This window comes from Mobula birostris, chromosome 8, assembly GCF_030028105.1.
Source record: "Mobula birostris isolate sMobBir1 chromosome 8, sMobBir1.hap1, whole genome shotgun sequence".
In the NCBI taxonomy this organism is placed as follows: Eukaryota; Metazoa; Chordata; class Chondrichthyes; order Myliobatiformes; family Myliobatidae; genus Mobula; species Mobula birostris.
The window spans coordinates 35,346,861-35,367,741 of record NC_092377.1 but is presented as its reverse complement, the minus strand read 5'-3'; the positions used below and the strand labels follow the sequence as shown (position 1 = coordinate 35,367,741).

Sequence of the window (20,881 nt, the reverse complement as noted above, 5' to 3'; positions counted from 1 at the left end):
ATTGACCTATGTGAGAAGATATGCTGCTATGGTTTCTACCAGCTAAAGTTAGCACACCCAAACAGGGCAATTGTGGGACAACATCGCAAATTGTACAACTGGACCTCATTCACTGTGTAAATATGTACAAATGTCATCAGCAGTCACAGAGTAAGAAAGGAAATACTTGTATTGAAAAAGTGCCTTGCATAATTTTAAGATCTTCCAAAGAACAGTAGGGAATATCAGCTGGAGAGAGGAGCATCTGGGACCCTTATGATTTGGTCAAGGAACAGGGAGGTGGTATTGGAGAAGCTGATGTGCAACTTGCTTGGGAGGTAAGGTGGGGATGTGAGTGGAGAGTTGGTATTAGAAAGTGATGGAAAAGACGGCAAAGTTAACTTTAAGAATACCTACATGCTGATTGTTTAAAGCTATGAACCTCATGATATTGGGTTGAATGAAGCAGTTCCCCATGAAGTATCACAAGTATTTTGTTGTTGGAACATGCATATTTGGTAGCCTCTCTGTGTAAGCAAGCCACCAGCATAAATTTCTCAAATTTAAGTCAGCAATGTTTGTAATGAAATACTATTATGTGTTGCATTGTCAAACACATTGGAATCTCTTCAGTAATGAATGTAATACAATATATAATATACTAGTTTGAAGTTGCCCAAGAGTTTTCCAAACAATAGCCGTTGGTCAGTTTGTTAACAGCCTCGCCATCAATTAATTTTAGTTTGAGATCGAACTCTGTTTTTGGACAATGATGTAATGTTTTTAATATTTCAGTAATAGTTGAGTAATATTGTAAATATATTGTTTGATTAAACATTCTTTGTTTGTTTACATAATTCATTATAGAAGACATATGTAAAAAGTATGTGAATGTTTCTAATATATACATTATTACACTACAGCATCACGTATGAGCATCTCACTAAAAAAATAAAGAACGACTAAGCAGACAGTATTCCTGCCTTCTGAGTTTCTGGAGTTACAAACCATAACAGTGACAATGAGGTGGTTTCAAAACAAATCCAAGATGGCTACCTACTTGTTGAAGCATAACACATTCTTCTTTGGAAGGAGAGAGAAACATTCGAGTTAAAAAAAAGCACAGCGTTATGTCTCTTCGGAGGGGAGAAAGACAGTCGAGTTAAAAAAAGGAGGAAAACAGACAAAATTTACAAGCAGTGAGTATGGCCATGGGTCCACATACACTGAATTCCAGTTGATAATAATCATTAATAAATAAATGATTATTATTTCTTCAGCAGTTGAATGGGGCACAACTGCGCAAGCACGTTTAAGTCGGACCGTAAGGCAGTGGAAGTGTTTAAAAGCGAGAAGGTTAACAGAGCAGGTGACATTGTAGCGGGCAACAGCGCAGAGGGAGATAGAGTAGGAAGGCTTTGCCTCGAGAGGTTTCGGCAATTAGAGGCTGAGGACCAGCTTCACTCCAATTGAGGTAAGGCCAGGTTATTTCCTTAAATTTATTTAATTACCTTAAGAGTAGGTAATGGAGGCAGCAGTTAGGGCAGTTGAGTGCTCCGTTTGCCGTATGTGGGAAGTCAGGACGAGCACAATTGTCCCTGACGACTATACCTGTGAAAGGTGCATCCAGCTGTAGCTCCTGACAAACCGAGTTAGGGAACTGGAGCTGGAGCTGGATGAACTTTGGATTATTCGGGAGGCAGAGGCACAAATACACAGGAGTTACAGGGAGAGAGTCACCCCCAAGAGTCAAGAGACAGGTAGCTGGGTGACTGCCAGGAGAGGGAAGGGGAATAGACAGAATGAACAGAGTACCCCTGTGGCCATTCCCACCAATAATAAGTATATCATGTTGGATACTGTTGATGGGGACGACCTACCAGGGACAAGTTGTGGTGGTTGCATCTCTGCCACCGAGATGGGACCCTCAGATCAGAAGGGAAGGAGGGAAAAGAGGAGGGCAGTTGTGATAGGGGATTCGATAGTTAGGGGGACAGATAAGAGGTTCTGTGGAAGAGATCGAGATTCTCGGATGGTCTGTTGCCTCCCTGGTGCCAAGGTCCGCGATATCTGAGATCGAGTTCTCAGTATTCTCAAGAGGGAGGGTGAGCAGCCGGATGTCATGGTCCATGTAGGGACCAATGAAGCGGGAAGGAAGAGTGAGGAGGTCCTGACAGGTGAGTTTAGGGAGTTAGGCGCCAAGACAGGACCTCCAGGATAGCAACCTCAGAATTGCTACCAGTGCCACGTGCAGGTGGGTTTAGAAATAGTAAGATAGCTCAGATCAACACATGGCTGAAGACATGGTGCAGGAGGGAGGACTTCAGATTTATAGATAATTGGACAGTTTTCCAGGGAAGATGGGACCTATTCCCGTGGGACGGTTTACATCTGAACTGGAGGGGGACAAATATTCTTGCAGGAAAGTTTGCTAGAGAGGCTCCAGTGGATTTAAACTAGATACAAGGGGGGAGGGGAGCCAGAGTGTAGGAGCAGATGTAGGAGAAGGAAGAAAAAGGAGATAGTAAAGTTGTTTGCACCGTTAGTAATAAACAGAGAGTAAGAGGTGGAAAATTTCTTAAATGCATTTATTTTAATGCTATGAGCATTGTAAGAAAGGTGGATGAGCTTAGAGCATGGATTGATACCTGGAAGTATGATGTGGTAGCTATTAGTGAAACATGGTTGCAGGAGGGGAGTGACTGGATGTTCCTGGCTTTTGTTGCTTCAGGTGTGATAGAATCTAAGGTACAAGAGGGGGAGGTGTTGCATTGTCAGAGAAAATATTACAGCGGTGCTCTGGCAGGATAGATTTAGAGGGCTCGTCTAGGGAGGCTATTTGGGTGGAATTGAGGAATGAAGGTGTAGTAACAATTTATAGGGGGGTGTATTATACACCACCAAATGGGGAGCGAGAATTGGAGGAGCAAATTTGTAAGGAGATAGCAGGTATTTGTAGTCAGCACAAGGTTGTGATTGTGGGAGATTTTAACTTTCCACACATAGACTGGGAAGCCCATACTGCAAAAGGGCTGGTTGGTTTGGAGTTTGTAAAATGTGTGCAGATAGTTTTTTGCAGCAATACATAGAGGTACCAACTAGAGAAGGGGCAGCGTTGGATCTCCTGTTAGGGAATGAGATAGGTCAGGTGACGGAGGTTTGTGTTGGGGAGCACTTCGGGTCCAGTGATCACAATGTCATTAGTTTCAATATAATTATGGAGAAGGATAGGTCTGGACCCAGGGCTGAGATTTTTGATTGGAGAAAGGCTAACTTTAAGGAGATGCGAAAAGATTTAGAAGAAGTGGATTGGGACAATTTGTTTTATGGGAAGGATGTAACAGAGAAATGGAGGTCATTTAAAGGCAAAATTTTGAGGGTACAGAATCATTATGTTCCTGTTAGGTTGAAAGAAAAGGTTAAAAGTTTGAGAGAGCCATGGTTTTCAAAGGATATTGGAAACTTGGTTCGGAAAAAGAGAGATATCTACAATAAATATAGGCAGCATGGAGTAAATGAGGTGTTCAAGGAATATAAAGAATGTAAAAAGAATCTTAAGAAAGAAATTAGAAAAGCTAAAAGAAAATACGAGGTTGCTTTGACAAGTAAGTTGAAAATAAATCCAAAGGGTTTCTGCAGTTATATTAATAGCAAAAGGATAGTGAGGGATAAAATTGGTCCCTTAGAGAATCAGAGTGGACAGCTATGTGTGGAGCCAAAAGAGATTTTAAACAATTTCTTTTCTTCGGTATTCACTAAGGAGAAGGATATTAAATTGTATAAGGTAAGGGAAACAGATAGGGACGTTATGGAAACTATGGTGATTAAAGAAGAGCAAGTACTGGTGCTTTTAAGTCTCTGGATCCTGACAGGATATTCCCTAGGACCTTGAGGGAAGTTAATGTGGAAATAGCAGGGGCTCTGACAGAAATATTTCAAATGTCATTAGAAACGGGATTGTGCCGGAGATTGGCGTATTGCTCATGTTGTTCCATTGTTTAAATCAGGGATCAGGGATCTGTACTGGGTCCAATGTTGTTTGTCATATACATTAATGATCTGGATGATGGGGTGGTAAATTGGATTAGTAAGTATGCAGATGATACTAAGATAGGTGGAGTTGTGGATAATGAGTGGATTTCAAAGCTTACAGAGAGATTTAGGCCAGTTAGAAAAGTGGGCTGAAAGATGGCAGATGGAGTTTAATGCTGATAAATGTGAGGTGCTACATTTTGGTAGGACTAATCAAAATAGGACATACATGGTAAATGGTAGGGCATTGAAGAATGCAGTAGAACAGAGGGATCTAGGAATAATGGTGCATAGTTCCCTGAAGGTGGAATTTCATGTGGATAGGGTGGTGAAGAAAGCTTTTGGTATGCTGGCCTTTATAAATCACAGCATTGAGTATATGAGTTGGGATGTAATGTTGAAATTGTACAAGGCATTGGAAAAGACAAATTTGGAGTATTGTGTACAGTTCTGGTCACCAAATTATAGGAAAGATGTCAACAAAATAGAGACAGTACTGAGAAGATTTACTAGAAGGTTACCTGGGTTTCATCACCTAAGTTACAGAGAAAGGTTGAACAAGTTGTGTCTTTATTCTTTGGAGCGTAGAAGGTTGAGGAGTACTTGATAGAGGTATTTAAAATTATGAGGGGGATAAATAGAGCTGATGTGGATAGGCTTTTTCCATTGAGAGTAGGAGAGATTCAAACAAGAGGACATGAGTTGAGAGTTAAAGGGCAAAAGTTTAGGGGTAACATGAGGGGGAACTTCTCTACTCAGAGAGTTGTGGCTATGTGGAAGGAGCTTCCAGCAGAAGTGGTTCAGGCAGGTTCGATGTTGTCATTTAAAGTTAAATTGGATAGCTATATGGACAGGAAAGGAATGGAGGGTTATGGGCTGAGTGCAGGTCGATGGGACTAGGTGAGAGTAAGCGTTCAGCACGGACTAGAAGGGCCGAGATGGCCTGTTTCTGTGCTGTAATTGTTATATGGTTATATAAAAAGCATAAAATGGCTGGCTACATCAGAAAGATAGATGCAATCAATGGCACAACAGACAACTGGATGATGTATTGTTTACTTTAAGCAGTTTTTGAGCTTTAAAACAAACGGATAGCTGATAAGAAATGAGTGCCAGTGTTGCTGAAGAAAAGCATAGAATTTACTTAGAAGCTTAACTGCTCCAACCAAACCAGCCTACATGAGCTTTGCTAATATTGTGAAAGCAATGTCGGAACATTCAGAACCAAAATCATTGTTGATTGCAGAACGCTTTAGGATTCATGTGTGTAATCAAAAGGAAGGGTATTCCATTGAATTGAAGACCTTGACCGATCATCGTCAGTTCAGTGATGGGCTTAATGATGCACTGAGAAATCGTTGTTTATGGAATCTTAAAAGAAAGCATTAAAAAATGGCTCCTAACTGAAGCACAACTCACATTTAAAAGACCCGTTGAAATTCCTGTTTCAATGGAAGCAGTAGCCACAGACACAATTGTGTTGCAGTCAGGAATAAAAGTGAGCAGGAACAAAATTGCAATGGATAAACAGAAACCTGACTGTCCAAACAAATTTTGTTACTGTGTAGCAAGAGCTCACATACACCAGACCAATGCAGGTTTTAGCGTGAAACTTGCAGACACGTACAAAGAGCATGTTGGGCAGACAAAAAGAAATGGACTAAACAGGGAAGAGAAAAAGATAAAATGCCAAGTTGCAGTTTCAAAAAGAGCACTGATTTGCATGCTGTTGATGAAAAATCTGAAAATGATGAGTGTCATACAGGATTGAGTAGCCTTGAGATCTAACCTGTGAAAATGAACAATACACAAGCAACACACACAAAAAAGCTGGAGGACCTCAGCAGGTCAGGCACCATCTATGGAAAAGAGTAAACAGTCGAAGTTTTGGGCCAATACCCTTTAGCAGGATTAGAAATGAAGGGGGAGAGAGCCAGAATAAGAAGTTGGGGGAGGGGAGTCAGAAGTACAAGGTGGCAGGTGATAGGTAAAACCGAAGAGGGGCAGGAGGTAAAGTAAAGAGCTCGGAAGTTGATTGGTGAAAGAGATAAAGGGCTGGAGAAGGGGGAATTTTATAAGAGAGGACAGAAGACCATGGAAGAATGGGAAGGGGAGGAGCACCAGAGGGAGGTAATGGACAGGTAAGAAGAGAGGTGTGAATGGGAATCAAGGATGGGGAATGGTGAAGGAGGGGAGCAACTAGGGATAACCAAAATGGTTTACACCAGAAGTGAATGGCAATTTAATTAAACTAGAATTAGATGCTGGCTCAGCTGTTTCAGTCATTCGCAAAATAAGTTTGAATGGTATTTCAAAGATGCTGAACTGAAGCTTGCAGACATTCAACTGAGAACTTATGCTGGAAGAAAGATAACTCCTGAGGGAATGACATTTGTAACAGTGAAATACAACATCCAATAAGCCACATTGGGCTTGTATGTGGTAAAAACATGAGGGCCAGCATTGTGGAGCAGTGATTAGGTGAGCCAACTACAACTTGATTGAAGATCCATCTACCATTTGCATGCCACATCCCCTGCAATAGTCAACTGAAAGCAAATTAAGAAAGTTACTGGATAATGCTACAGCCGTGTTGAAGGATGGTTTTGGAAAACGCCACACCCAAGTTTTACGAAGCACATCCGGCTCCTTTTTCCATCCTTGATAACGTAGCTAGTGAGCTGGATTACATGGAGGCTGAAGGAACTCTTTCCAAGGTTGGCTGGAGTCCATGGGCAATGCCAGTGGTGCCAGCAGCCAAGAAGGATATATCTGTCAGGATCTGTGGCGGTTTTAAGGTCAGCATCAAACCAAAACTGAAAGTAGATCAATACTCTCTGCTCAAGACACAGGAAATCTTTGCAAACCTTTCTGAAGGTAAAGACTTCAGCAAAGTGAAATTAGCTGAGGTCTACTACAGACAGCAGGAGAATCCAAAATGGTTCTCAACATAATCATTCATGAAAGGCTTTATCGCTATAACGGGATTATTTTTGGAGTAGCATCTGCACTCTTGCAGAAATCTGTGAACCAGATGCTGCAAGGCTGCCCAGGCACTCAGTTTTACCGAGATGACAGAATTGTTACCAACGGGGATGACAAGAAACATCTCCAAAATCTCAAGACAGTGTTAAAACATTTGAAGATTATAGGTTGAGAGCACAACATGACAAGTGCGAATTCTTTAAACCCAGTATTAATTACTGTGCTCAAACCATTGATGCACAAGTTTACAGAAGTGTGCTGAGAAAATTTAAGTCTACATGGCCTTCCAAAATGGCTGCAAAGTGCAGCAGAAATTCCAGGCCCCCCATTTTTACCAGCACTGGGATGAATTTGCCCTTGACTTACCCAATTTCCCTCAGAATCAATAAAGTATAGCTATCTATCTATCTACCTATTGACAGTGGTTGCCTTATGTGGGGATTGAGAGTTGTTGGACCATCCAGCATGAGAACTAAAGTGTTGGATGAGTAAAATGCTGGTCATCTAGGCATGGTCAAAATGAAAGCATTGGCTCGAAGCTTCATCTGCTGGTCTAGGATAGATTAGCAGATCAAGTAGCTTGTGATGCTCTCTTCAGGATGCCAACACATCTAGAAGATGCCAAGAGCAGCACCTCTCAATCCCTGAGAGTAGCTAGCATTGATGTAAATTTTGCCAGACCATTCACAGGTACAATTTTTTTTGGAGTTAGTGGATGCAATTACAGAGTGGCTAGATGTGTTCCAAATAGTCTCCACAACAGGTTCACACTCTGTTGACTTGTTGAAAAGAATCTTCTCAAGGACTGGTGTCATTATCAGCATAATGGACCACAGTTTATTGTGGAACAGTTTCAGTCATTCCTGAAAAAGCATGGAATAAGACATATTACACCTGTACCGTACCAACTATCTACAAATGGCTTGGCGGAAAGATCTGTCCAAGGTATGAAAAAAGCACTGCAAGCAAGGTCAGCAGAATGCACTCCATTGAATCAGAGGGTCGTCAGTTCCATCTCTGCATATCGCATTGCAGCACACTATACAACCAACAACACATCAGCTATGCTGTTCCTGGCTATCACTTGCGCTCACACTTGGATCTTCTCAAGCCCAATCTCAGAAGGAGTATGCAGGACAAACAGTTGAGACAAATTAGACCATTAGACCATAAGATATAGGAGTAGAAATAGGCCATCGCCCACTGAGTCTGCTCCACTATTTCATCATGGCTGATCCAATTTTCCTCTCAGCCCCAATCTCCTGTCTTCTCCCTGAATCCCTTCATGCTCTGACCAATAAAGAATCTATCAACCTATGCCTTAAATATACATAAATACTTGCCCTCCACGGCTACCTATGCCAACAAATTCACCACTCTCTGGATAAAGAAATTCTTCCTCATCTCCATTCTAAAATGATGCCCCTCTACTCTGAGGCGGTGTCCTCTGACCTTAGACTCTCTCACCACAGGAAACATTCTCCCCACATCCACTCCACCGAGGCCTTTCACCATTCAACAGGTTTCAATTAGGTGACTCCTCATTCTTCTAAATTTGAGTGAATACAAACCCAGAGCCATCAAATGCTCTTCATATGACAAGTCATTCAATCCTGGAATCATTTTTATGAAATTACTTTGAAACCTCTCCAGTTTCAGCACATCCTTTCTAAGTTAAGGAGCCCAAAACTGCTCACAATACTTACAGTAAGGCGTCACCAGTGCTTTATCAGTCTCAACATTGCATCCTTGCTTTTACATTCTAGTCCTCTTGAAATGAATACCAACATCGCATTTGCCTTCCTCACCACTGACCCAATCTGCAAATTATCCTTTAGGGAATCCTGCATAAGGATTCCCAGGTCCTTTATGCCTCAGATTTTTGTACTTTCTCTCCATTTAGAAAATAGTGAACCCTTTTATTTCTTCTACCAAAGTTGATGACCATACATTTCCCATCATTGTATTCCATCTGCCACTTCTGTGCCCATTCTCTTAATCTGTCTAGGTCCTTCTGTTGCCTCTCTACTTCCTCAAAACTACCTGCCCCTCCACCTGCCTTCATAACATCTACAAACTTTGCAACAAAACCATCAATTTCATTACCCAAATCATTAACATGTAACATAAAATGAATCGATCCTATCACAGTGCCCTGTGGAATATCTCTAGTCACCAGCAGCCAACCAGAAAAGGCTCCCTTTATTACCACTCTTTGCCTCCTGCCAATCAATCACTGCTTTATCCATGGTAGAATCTTTCCTGTAATACCATGGGCTCAGAGCCTATTAAGCAGCCTTGTGTATGCTACCTTGTCAAAGGCCTTCTAAAAATCCAAGTACACAACATCAACTTATTCCCCTTTGCCTATTATGGTTGTTATGTCTCCAAAGAATTCCAATAGATCTGTCAGGGAAGATTTTCCCTAGAAGAAACCGTGCCTGACTATGGCCTATTTTATCATGTGCCTCCAAGTACCCTGAAACCACTTCTTTAACAATTGATTCCAACATCTTCCCAACCACTAACGTTCAGACTAACTGACCTATAATTTCCTTTCTTCTGCCTCCTTGCCATCTTGAAGAGTGGAATGACATTTTCAATTTTACTGTCTCAGGAACCATTCGAAAATCTAGTGATCCTTGAAAGATCATTACTAATGCTTCTACTATCTCTTCAGCCACCTCTTTAAGAATCCTGATCCAGATGACTTATCTACCTTCAGAAATCAGTTTTCCAAAAACCTTCTCACTAGTAATGAGGGTTCCTCAATCAAGGAGGTTCAATACTTCACTCCTGGACAAGCAGTCCTGGCAAGGAACTACAGAAATGATCAAAAGTGGGTACTTAGAAAGATTAAGGTCAGAACTGGACCACTCTCTCTCACAGTGAAGATTGCTTGAGATGTCATCTGGAGCCGACACATTGATCAGCTGAGGAGAGGAAAGTCAATTATAAGAAAGGTGTCCAGAACTGTCAAAACCTCTTCCTGCAGACCCAGACTCAACTCCTACAACCACCACAAAGGCTGCCCCAGAATCTAAGAATGTTTTACAGCCACAAAATGCAGCCAGCAGGGTGAGTATCAGTGCATTTGGGACGCAGAATCAAAAAGGGTAGCAAGTACAGTCCTCAAAGTATTATATCTCAGTGCACGGAGTATTAGAAATAAGGTGGATGATCTTGTAGCACTATTACAGATTGTCAGGTATGATGCTGTGACCATCACTGAATTGTGACTGAAGGATGGTTGTAGTTGGGAGCTGAATGTCCAAGGTTACTTGTTATTTCGGAGGGATGGGAAGGCCAGAAGAGGAGGTGGTGTGGCTCTGCTGGTAAAGAATATCTCCAAATCATGAGAAAGACGTGACATAGGATTGGAAGATGTTGAATTCTTATAGGTTAAGAAACTGCAATGGTAAAAGGATCCTGATGGCAGTTATATATAGGCCTCGCAACAGAAGCTGGGATGTGGACCACAGAATACAACAGAAAATGTTATGACAGCCATGAGAGATTTTAACATGCAGATCGACTGGGAAAATCAGGTTGGTAATGGATCTCAAGAATTTGTTGAATGCCTATGAGATGGATTTTTAGAGCAGTTTGTCATTGAGCCTACTTGGGGATCAACTATACTGGATTGGGTGTTATGTAATGAACTGGAGGTGATGAGGGAGCTGGAGATAAAAGAACACGAAGGAGGTAGTGATCACAATATGATTGAGTTTAACTTGAAATTTTATAAGGAGAAAGTAAGGTCTGACGTAGCAGTATTTCAGTGGAGTAAAGGAAATTACACTTGAACCACAGGGGGACCAATATCCTTTCAGGGAGGTTTGTTAGTGCTATTGGGGAGGCTTTAAACTAGATTTGCAGGGGGATGGGAACCAGAGTGCCAGAGCTGACAGTGTGGCTGGGGTGAAAATAAATGATATTGAAAGTTTAAGCAAATCTGCTGATACAAAGGTTGTGAGTGGTGGTAAAAATCTTCTGAGGTGTATATATTTCAATGCTAGGAGTATTGCGGGGAAGGCGGATGAGTTGAGGGCGTGGATTGACACGTGGAATTATGACGTTGTAGCAATTAGTGAAACTTGGCTACAGGAGGGGCAGCTTAATATTCCAGGGTTCCGATGTTTCAGATGTGATCGAGGCAGAGGAATGAAAGGTGGGGGAGTAGCATTGCTTGTTAGGGAAAATATTACAGCAGTGCTCAGGCAGGACAGATTAGAGGGCTTGTCTACTGAGTCCTTATGGGTGGAGCTGAGAAACAGGCCACATTAGTGGGATTGTATTACAGACCACCCAATAGTCAACGAGACTTGGAAGAGCAAATCTGCAGAGAGATAGCAGGCAACTGCAGGAAACATAAAGTTGTGGTGGTAGGGGATTTTAATTTTCCATACATTGATTGGGACTCCCATACTGTTAGGGGTCTAGATGGTTTAGAGTTTGTAAAATGTGTTCAGGAAAGTTTTCTAAATCAGTATATAGAGGGACCAACTAGAGGGCTTGCAATATTGGATCTCCTGTTAGGAAACGAATTAGGGCAAGTGACAGAAGTCTGTGTAGGGGAGCACTTTGGTTCCAGTGATCATAACACCATTAGTTTCAATTTGATCATGGACAAGGATAGATCTGGTCCTAGGGTTGAGGCTCTGAACTGGAAGAAGGCCAAATTTGAAGAAATGAGAAAGGATCTAAAAAGCGTGGATTGGGACAGGTTGTTCTCTGGCAAAGATGTGATTGGTAGGTGGGAAGCCTTCAAAGGGGAAATTTTGAGAGTGCAGAGTTTGTATGTTCCTGTCAGGATTAAAGGCAAATTGAATAGGAATAAGGAACCTTGGTTCTCAAGGGATATTGCAACTCTGATAAAGAAGAAGAGGGAGTTGTATGGAATGTATAGGAAACAGGGGGTAAATCAGGTGCTTGATGAGTATAAGAAGTGCAAGAAAATACTTAAGAAAGAAATCAGGAGGGCTAAAAGAAGACATGAGGTTGCCTTGGCAGTCAAAGTGAAGGATAATCCAAAGAGCTTTTACAAGTATATTAAGAGCAAAAGGATTGTAAGGGATAAAATTGGTCCTCTTGAAGATCAGAGTGGTTGGCTTTGTGCGGAACCAAAGGAAATGGGGGAGATCTTAAATAGGTTTTTTGCGTCTGTATTTACTAAGGAAGCTGGCATGAAATCTATGGAATTGAGGGAATCAAGTAGTGAGACCATGGAAACTGTACAGATTGAAAAGGAGGAGGTGCTTGCTGTCTTGAGGAAAATTAAAGTGGATAAATCCCCGGGACCTGACAGGGTGTTCCCTCGGACCTTGAAGGAGACTAGTGTTGAAATTGCAGGGGCCCTGGCAGAAATATTTAAAATGTCTCTGTCTACGGCTGAAGTGCCGGAGGATTGGAGAGTGGCTCATGTTGTTCTGTTGTTTAAAAAGGGATCGAAAAGTAATCTGGGAAATTATAGGCCGGTGAGTTTAACGTCAGTAGTAGGTAAGTTATTGGAGGGAGTACTAAGAGACAGAATCTACAAGCATTTGGATAGACAGGGGCTTATTAGGGAGAGTCAACATGGCTTTGTGCGTGGTAAGTCATGTCTGACCAATCTGTTGGAGTTTTTCGAGGAGGTTACCAGGAAAGTGGATGAAGGGAGGGCAGTGGATATTGTCTACATGGACTTCAGTAAGGCCTTTGACAAGGTCCTGCATGACAGGTTAGTTAGGAAAATTCAGTCGCTAGGTATACATGGAGAGGTGGTAAATTGGATTAGACATTGGCTCGATGGAAGAAGCCAGAGAGTGGTGGTAGAGAATTGCTTCTCTGAGTGGAGGCCTCAGTAGTGGTGTGCCACAGGGATCAGTGCTGGGTCCATTGTTATTTGTCATCTATATCAATGATCTGGATGATAATGTAGTAAATTGGATCAGCAAGTTTGCTGATGATACAAAGATTGGAGGTGTAGTAGACAGTGAGGAAGGTTTTCAGAGCCTGCAGGGGGACTTGGACCAGATGGAAAAATGGGCGGAAAAATGGCAGATGGAGTTTAATACTGACAAGTGTGAGGTATTGCATGTTGGAAGGACAAACCAACGTAGAACATACAGGGTTAATGGTAAGGCACTGAGGAGTGCAGTGGAACAGGGGGATCTGGGAATACAGATACAAAATTCCCTAAAAGTGTCATCACAGGTAGATAGGGTCGTAAAGAGAGCTTTTGGTACATTGGCCTCTATTAATCGAAGTATTGAGTATAAGAGCTGGAATGTTATGATGAGGTTGTATAAGGCATTGGTGAGGCCGAATCTGGAGTATTGTGTTCAGTTTTGGTCACCAAATTACAGGAAGGATATAAATAAGGTTGAAAGAGTGCAGAGAAGGTTTACAAGGATGTTGCCGGGACTTGAGAAACTCAGTTACAGAGAAAGGTTGAATAGGTTAGGACTTTATTCCCTGGAGCGTAGAAGAATGAGGGGAGATTTGATAGAGGTATATAAAATTATGATGGGTATAGATAGAGTGAATGCAAGCAGGATTTTTCCACTGAGGCAAGGGGAGAAAAAAACCAGAGGACATGGGTTAAGGGTGAGGGGGGAAAAGTTTAAAGGGAACATTAGGGGGCTTCTTCACACAGAGAGTGGTGGGAGTGTGGAATGAGCTGCTAGACGAGGTGGTAAATGCGGGTTCTTTTTTAACATTTAAGAATAAATTGGACAGATACATGGATGGGAGGTGTATGGAGGGATATGGTCCGTGTGCAAGTCAGTGAGACTAGGCAGAAAATGGTTCGGCACAGCCAAGAAGGGCCAAAAGGCCTGTTTCTGTGCTGTAGTTTTTCTATGGTTTCTATGGTTTCTACACTAGTATGAGGGAGGAGTTGGCCAAAGTAATTTGGAAGGAGGTGCTGGCAGGGACGACAGCAGAGCAGCAATGGTGTGAGTTTCTGGGGAAAATGAAAAAGGTGTAGGATAGGTGTATTCCAAAAACAAAGAAATACTCAAGTGGCAAAATAGTACAACTGTGGCTGACAAGGGAAGTCAAAGCTCATGTAAAAGCAAATGAGAGGGCATAAAACAAAGCACAAATCAGTGGGAGGATAGAGGATTGGGAAGCTTAAAAACATACAGAGAGCAACTAAAAGAATCATTAGGAGGGAAAAGATGAAATATGAAAGCAAGTGAGCAAACAATATCAAAGTGGATAGTAAAAGTTTTCCCAAGTATGTAAAAAAGAAGAGAGAGATGAGAGTGGATATACGACCGCTAGAAAATGAGGCTGGAGAAATAATAACTGGGAATAAGGAGATGGGAAGTGAACTAAATGAGTATTTTGCATTAGTCTTCTCTGTGGAAGATATGAGCAATGTGTCAGATGTTGAAGCGTGTGAAGGAAGAGAAGTGGGTGGAGTTACTATTACAAGGAGAAGGTGCTCATAAAGCTGAAAGACCTAAGGGTACATAAGTCACCTGGACCAGATGAACTGCACCCTCGAGTTCTGAAAGAGGTAGCGGTAGAGATTGTGAAGGCGTTGATAATGATCTTTCAAAAATCATTGGACTCTGGCATGGTGCCAGAGGACTGGAAAATTGCAAATGTCACTCCACTCTTTAAGAAATGAGGGAGGCCACAGATAGGAAATTATGGACCAGTTAGCCTGACCTCAGAGGTTAGGAAAATGTTGGAGTCATTGTTAAGGATGAGGTTATGGAGTACTTGCTGACACAGAACAATATAGGACAAAGTCAGCATAGTTTCCTTAAAGGAAAATCTTGCCTGATGAACCTGTTGGAATTCTTTGAGGAGATTACACGTAGGATAGATAAAGGAGATGCAGTGGATGTTATATATTAGGACTTTCAGAAGGCCTTTGACAAGGCGTCACACGTGAGGCTGCTTACCAAGCTAACAGCCTATGGTATTACACAAAAGTTACTAACATGATTAGGGCATAGGCTGATTGGTAGGAGGCAGCAAGTGGGAATAAAGGAATCCTTCTCTGGTTGGCTGCCAGTGACTACTGGTGTTCTGCAAGGGTCAGTGTTGGGACCGCTTCTTTTTTATGCTGTGCATCAATGATTAGGATTATGGAATAGATGGCTTTGTTGCCAATTTTTCAGATAATACAAAGATTGGTGGAGGGGCTAGTAGTTTTGAGGAAACAGGAAGGCTGCAGAAAGACCTAGACAGATTAGGAGAATGGGCAAGAAAGTGGCAAATTAAATACAATGTTGGAAAATGCATGGTCATGCACTTTGGTAGCAGAAATAAATGTGCAGACTATTTTCTAGATGAGGAGAAAATCTGAAAATCTGAGATGCAAAGGGTTTTGGGAATCCTTGAGCAGAACACTTGAAAGGTTAATTTTTCTAAGTTGAGTTGGTGGTGATGAAGACAAATGCAATGTTAACATTCATTTCAAGAGGTCTAGAATACAAGAGCAGGGATGTGATGCTGAAGCTTTATAAGACACTGGTGAGGCCTCACCTTGAGTATTAAGAACAGTTTTAGGCTCCTCATCTAAGAAAAGATGTGCTAGCATTGAAGAGGGTTCAGAAGAGGTTCACAAGTATGATTCCGGGAATGAAAGGTTTATCGTACAAAGAATGTTTGATGACTCTGGGTCTGTACTCGCTGGTATTTAGTAGAATGAGGGGGAAACTCATTGAAACCTTTTGAATGTTGAAAGGCCTGGACAGAGTAGATGTGGAAAGGATGCTTCCCATGGCAGGGGTATCTAGGACAAGGGGGCACAGCCTCAGGATAGAGGGGCATCCATTTAAAACAGAGATGCAGAGAAACTTCTTTAGCCAAAGGATGGTGAATTTGTGGAATTTTTTTACCACAGGCAGCTATGGGGGCCAGGTCGTTGGGTATAAAGTATGAGTATGACTATATTTAAGGCAGAGATTGAGAAGTTCTTGATTGGACTCGGCATCAAAGGTTACCAGGAGAAGGCCGGGGAGTGGGGCTGAGGAGGGGAGAAAAGATCAGCCATGATTGAATGGCTGAGCAGAGTCAATGGGCCAAATAGCCTAATTCTGCTCCTGTTTTATGGTCTCAGGAAAGAAGTTTAAGCCCATGAGTGAATTTCAGGTTTTATCTGACAGTCATAAATGTATTTTCTGAAATTGTAGGGTAAAATCTGACGAATACTGCTTAATAACTAGCAGGTAACTAGATATTAGCTTTATACCTGTTTGATAAGCTGACTTTGTATAAAGAGAAGGCTATATCATTAAAAGTACATTGCTCTGTTACCAAAAAAAACTCACATTTCACACACCAATATTGTTTCATTCTTAAGCAAAGGGACAAGAGATTTGGAAAATTGAGGGGTATCTTTTTCAACACACACAAAAAGTGCTGGTGAACGCAGCAGGCCAGGCAGTATCTATAGGGAGAGGTACAAAGAACTCTTACTATGTCTTCTTTCAGTTAGTCCTGACGAAGGGTCTGGGCCCGAAACGTTGACTGTACCTCTTCCTAGAGATGCCGTCTGGCCTGCTGCGTTCACCAGCATATTTTGTGTGTGTTGCTTGAATTTCCAGCATCTGCAGATTTCCTCGTGTTTGGGTAACTTTTTCATCCAGCCCGTGGTGAGTACCTGGAATGCAATACTTGAGAGAATAGTAGAACCAGAGTCACTCTCAGGATTTGTCTAGATGGGCTGTTGAATCACTTTGGTCTACAAGGCTAAGGGGCAAGTGCTGGGAAGATGAGATTAATCAGGATTGCTCCCACTCATTGGCATGGACATAGAGGAAAAAATAAATGGTGTATCTCCACGGTATGTGACTGTATGACTAAGCCACGACCTAGTACTTCCCTTCATAAAGGAAGGAAATACTAACAAATGAGTCATGCTTTTAAAAATATGTATTTAGTAGTAACATCCAAAGGTGAGGGGGCAGGTTAACAAAATGTCCTTTCATTGAAGGAAAGATGGCTTGGCATGTGCAGGGCAAGGGAACATGGTTGTAGCGAGTCCAGCAATTACTTTTGGTGAACAACTTCTCAGTTTGAGTATTAAGAATTTGTAAATTCTTCAATGCCCCGACAAATATTTTGTATCTGATTTGATCACAGGTGAGGTTTCAACAGGCTAGCGAATAACCCATGTTATTCCTCCATTTAAGAAAGGAGGTAGAGACCAGGAAATTATAGGCTGATGTGCCTTACACCAGTGGTATGAAATTACTGGAAAAGAGCCTCCGGGATAGGATCTACTTACATCAGGAAAAACATAAACTTGTAAGTGATCGTCAGCATGGCTTTGTGCAGAGGAATGTCATGTCTTACAAACTCAACTGTGTGTTGTGAGAAAGCAAGGAAGATGTTTGATGAAGGTAGGGCACTGGATGTTGTGCACATGGACTTTGGTAAGCCTTTTGACAAGGTTTCTCATGGTAGGCTGATACAAAAGATTAAGGCATTTGGGATCCATTGAGACTTGGCAAATTGGAGCTTCTTATTTTGGCTTATATTCCTTCCCTTCAACCCATCTTTTTATTCTGGCTTTTCCCCCTTCCTTTCCAGTCCTGATGAAGGGTCTCCGCCCAAAATGTCGACAGTTTATTTATTTCTCTAGCCCATGACCTGGTAAGTTCTTTCAGCATTTTCAACATCTGCAGGATCTCTTGCGTTTTTAATACAAGTAGATAGATGGGTGAAGATGGCATAAGACATACTTACCTTTGCAGGTCGGGGCACTAAGTATAAAAGTCAGGAACTCATTATGTAGCTGTATAAAATTTAGTTAGGTTCCATTTCATTTTTTGTGCAGTTTTGGTCACTTCTTTACAGGAGGATTTGGAGAGGGTGAAGAATAGGTTGACCAGGATTTTGCCTGGATTATAGTTTTACTTATATGGAGAGATTGGATAAACCAGGTTTGTTTAATCTGAGCATCCGTGGCCAAGGGGTGATCTGGTAGTAGTTTATAAAACTATAAGAGACAATAGGTAGGGTAGATTTGTGGGAGTCTTTTTTCTCAGAGTGATATGGGGAATTGGTTTATTATTGTCACATACAATGAGCAACAGTGAAATATTTAGTTTTGTATGCCATCAATGCAGATCATTTCAAAATGTAAGTATATTGTAGTAGTTCAAAGGCAAACGCAATAACAAAATGCAGAAAATTGTGTTACAGAAAATGCAGTGTGGTTGACAAATAAAGTACAAGTTCCACAATGAAGTAGTTTGAGAGATCAAGAGTTTGCCCTTAATATACAAGAGCTCTATCCAGTAAGCAAAAGTCAAATGCTAGAGGATATAGCTTCATGGTGAGAGGGGGAAAATTTCAAGGAGATTGTAAAGGCAAGTCTTCTTACAGAGAGTGGTAGGTACTGAGACTGAGATGTGGAGGTAGCAGACACAATGGCAATATTTAAAAGGGACGTAAGTACCTGCTTATGCACATAAGTAGGCAGGGGATGGAGGGATATAGACCATGTGCAGACAGAGTTAGTTTGGACTTGACATCATTTTTGGCACAGGCATCACGGGCTGTAGGTCCTGTTCCTGTATTGGACTTATCTACATTCCAACACAGTGGTTTTCCAGAACCAGAGTGTTGTACAGCTACAGAGTTATAAAAACAGATTTTATTTCCAAAGGAGAGTTATTACTTTAGATCTTATTCAACTAACTGACTCTGAATTTGCTTCTTGGCGGCCACAGTAGGATGTGAATTTATCACTTCATCAGGTCTTCGGGTTTATGGATTGCCGAGTAATTTAACCATGATCCTACTGCACACGTACTTGTTTTCTGCCTGTTTGAGTCAAATTGGCATTCCTGGAGAAATCAGACCTAATTAGAGCTGAGCAATTCAATATTATACCAGCTGGTGGAATTTACACACCCAACTATTTCAACACTTGTATCCATTCTATTCTAAAAATGACGTAAAAAGGAAAGCAATCACTGACACTGCTTTTCACTTTTTCTTATCCGACAATTCAAATGGTGATTTTAAGCTGTCAGCTCATAGTCAAGTACTCACGCATACGTAAACTTGCAAACTATAATTAACACAAGCAGCGCTGTATGACACCCCCCCCCCCCCCACTGGCATGCAATAGGATAGTCAATCTATTTACTAAATCTGTATTTAGTCTATGTGTTCTATGAACTCTTAAGTTAATCAAACAATCAGTGCACCATTAATTAGTTCTCAGCAGCACAAGGCAAATTTGACTTGGATGTTTAGAAAAACATGTCCTCCCTGTGTGGAGCAAGATTTTCTCAGCAATCAGGAACTTTACTAAAATGCAGCAGGAAGCAATTATAAGTGCAGCACAGAATGTATTTTGTATGCCCTCGATTGGCTTCAGGAATGTTTATCACAATGCTTTCATACCATGCAAAAGTACAGTGACCTTGCCATGGCAGAAATTAAGATCATTCTTCTTTTCTCTTTTGAGACTTAGCTCTAATCTTATTGTGCCGAAGTACATGTAGCTGTTGTCAAATTACTTTGATCTAGATTACAACACGAGCAGAAATGAGCATGAGTGAATGATGAATAACACATTTGCTTGGATGGGACCATCGTTTAACTAATTTGGACAAGAACAATTTTATATTTTTGTGATTCTAGCGCCCTGACAAAATGTTGCTGTCCATCTGTATTGTACATAAAAAAAATGATTGGCAAATTCTTTATATCCAAGTAATCTCTCTACATAAAGCATACAAAGCTCTTGGCATTATTCTCAAATTTTCATAAAAGCTCCTTAATAAAATGATAATATAACATTAAAATCTGGTACAACATCAATAATACATGTCTAATAGATTCAAGGCTTTGTAATCATAATTCCACTGAAGCATTTTGCATACAAATGTATTTCCTTAATCCAGTTTTATCCACTCCTCTCCTGAAGGCAATAATATTAATTAGCTGCCTGCTTCACGCTACTTTTCTTCACAAGTATTTTGGAGTCTGTGCCTCGCTGATAAATCCCTGCATATATCATCCAACCTTAACTGACCCTGAGAAGCTGAGGTGAGCTGCCTTGGAATTATAGGGTAATGTAGGGTGCAAACAGGACCTTCATCCCAACTTGTTCATATCAACCATGGTGACCACCAGGCCCTTCCCAGTTGTCCACATTTGGTTCATATCCCTCAAAAAAATCTCCTATCCATATACTTGTCCATATGTTTTCTAAATGCTATTTATGTACCAGCCTCAAATATATCTTCTGGCAGTTCATTCTATTTACACACCACTGTCAGCATGAAGTTGCCCCTCAAGTCCATTTTAATTTTTTTTGCCACTCACCTTAAACCTCTAGTTTTTCATACTTCTTCCCTTAGTAAAAGACTGTGTGGATTCACTCAACTTATACAACTCATGATTTCCCAGACCTCCATAAGACCTTTCCGGGGAAGTCTCCAGTACAGAGTCTGGTGCTGTGGCTTATAAGGGGGAGAAGAGGACTGAAGTAGTTTCCACAGTTAGAGGAGTAGACACAAAATTCTGTGGACGCAATAGAAACACCTGAATGGTTAGTTGCCTCCAAGTGCCAGGGCCAGATACGTCTCAGATCAGGTCCACGGCATTCTAAAGGGGCAGGGTAAACCAGCCAGAAGTCTTGGTACATAATGGCACCAATGACATAGGCCTGAAAAGGGAGGAGGTCCTGAAGAGAGAATTTAAGGAACTGGTGGGGGCCGGGGGCAGGGTTACAGATTTCTGGATCATTAAGATCTCTTCTGGGGCAGGTATGACCTATACAAAAGTGGTGGGTTACACCGTAACCCAAGGGGGACCAATATCTTTGCGGGCAAGTTTGCTAGAACTGTTGGGGAGGATTTAAACTAATTTGGCAAGGAGGCGGGAACTGGAGTATAGGGCTGAGTATAGGGCAGTT

The 20,881-nt window shown here is 41.5% G+C and overlaps 1 protein-coding gene across 3 annotated transcripts in view; it reads right to left on the bottom strand.

Moving 5' to 3' along the window:
- Nucleotides 1-20,881, bottom strand: part of prkcea (protein kinase C, epsilon a) — a 651,762-nt gene that overhangs the window by 135,780 nt on the left and 495,101 nt on the right. The window lies entirely within an intron of this gene.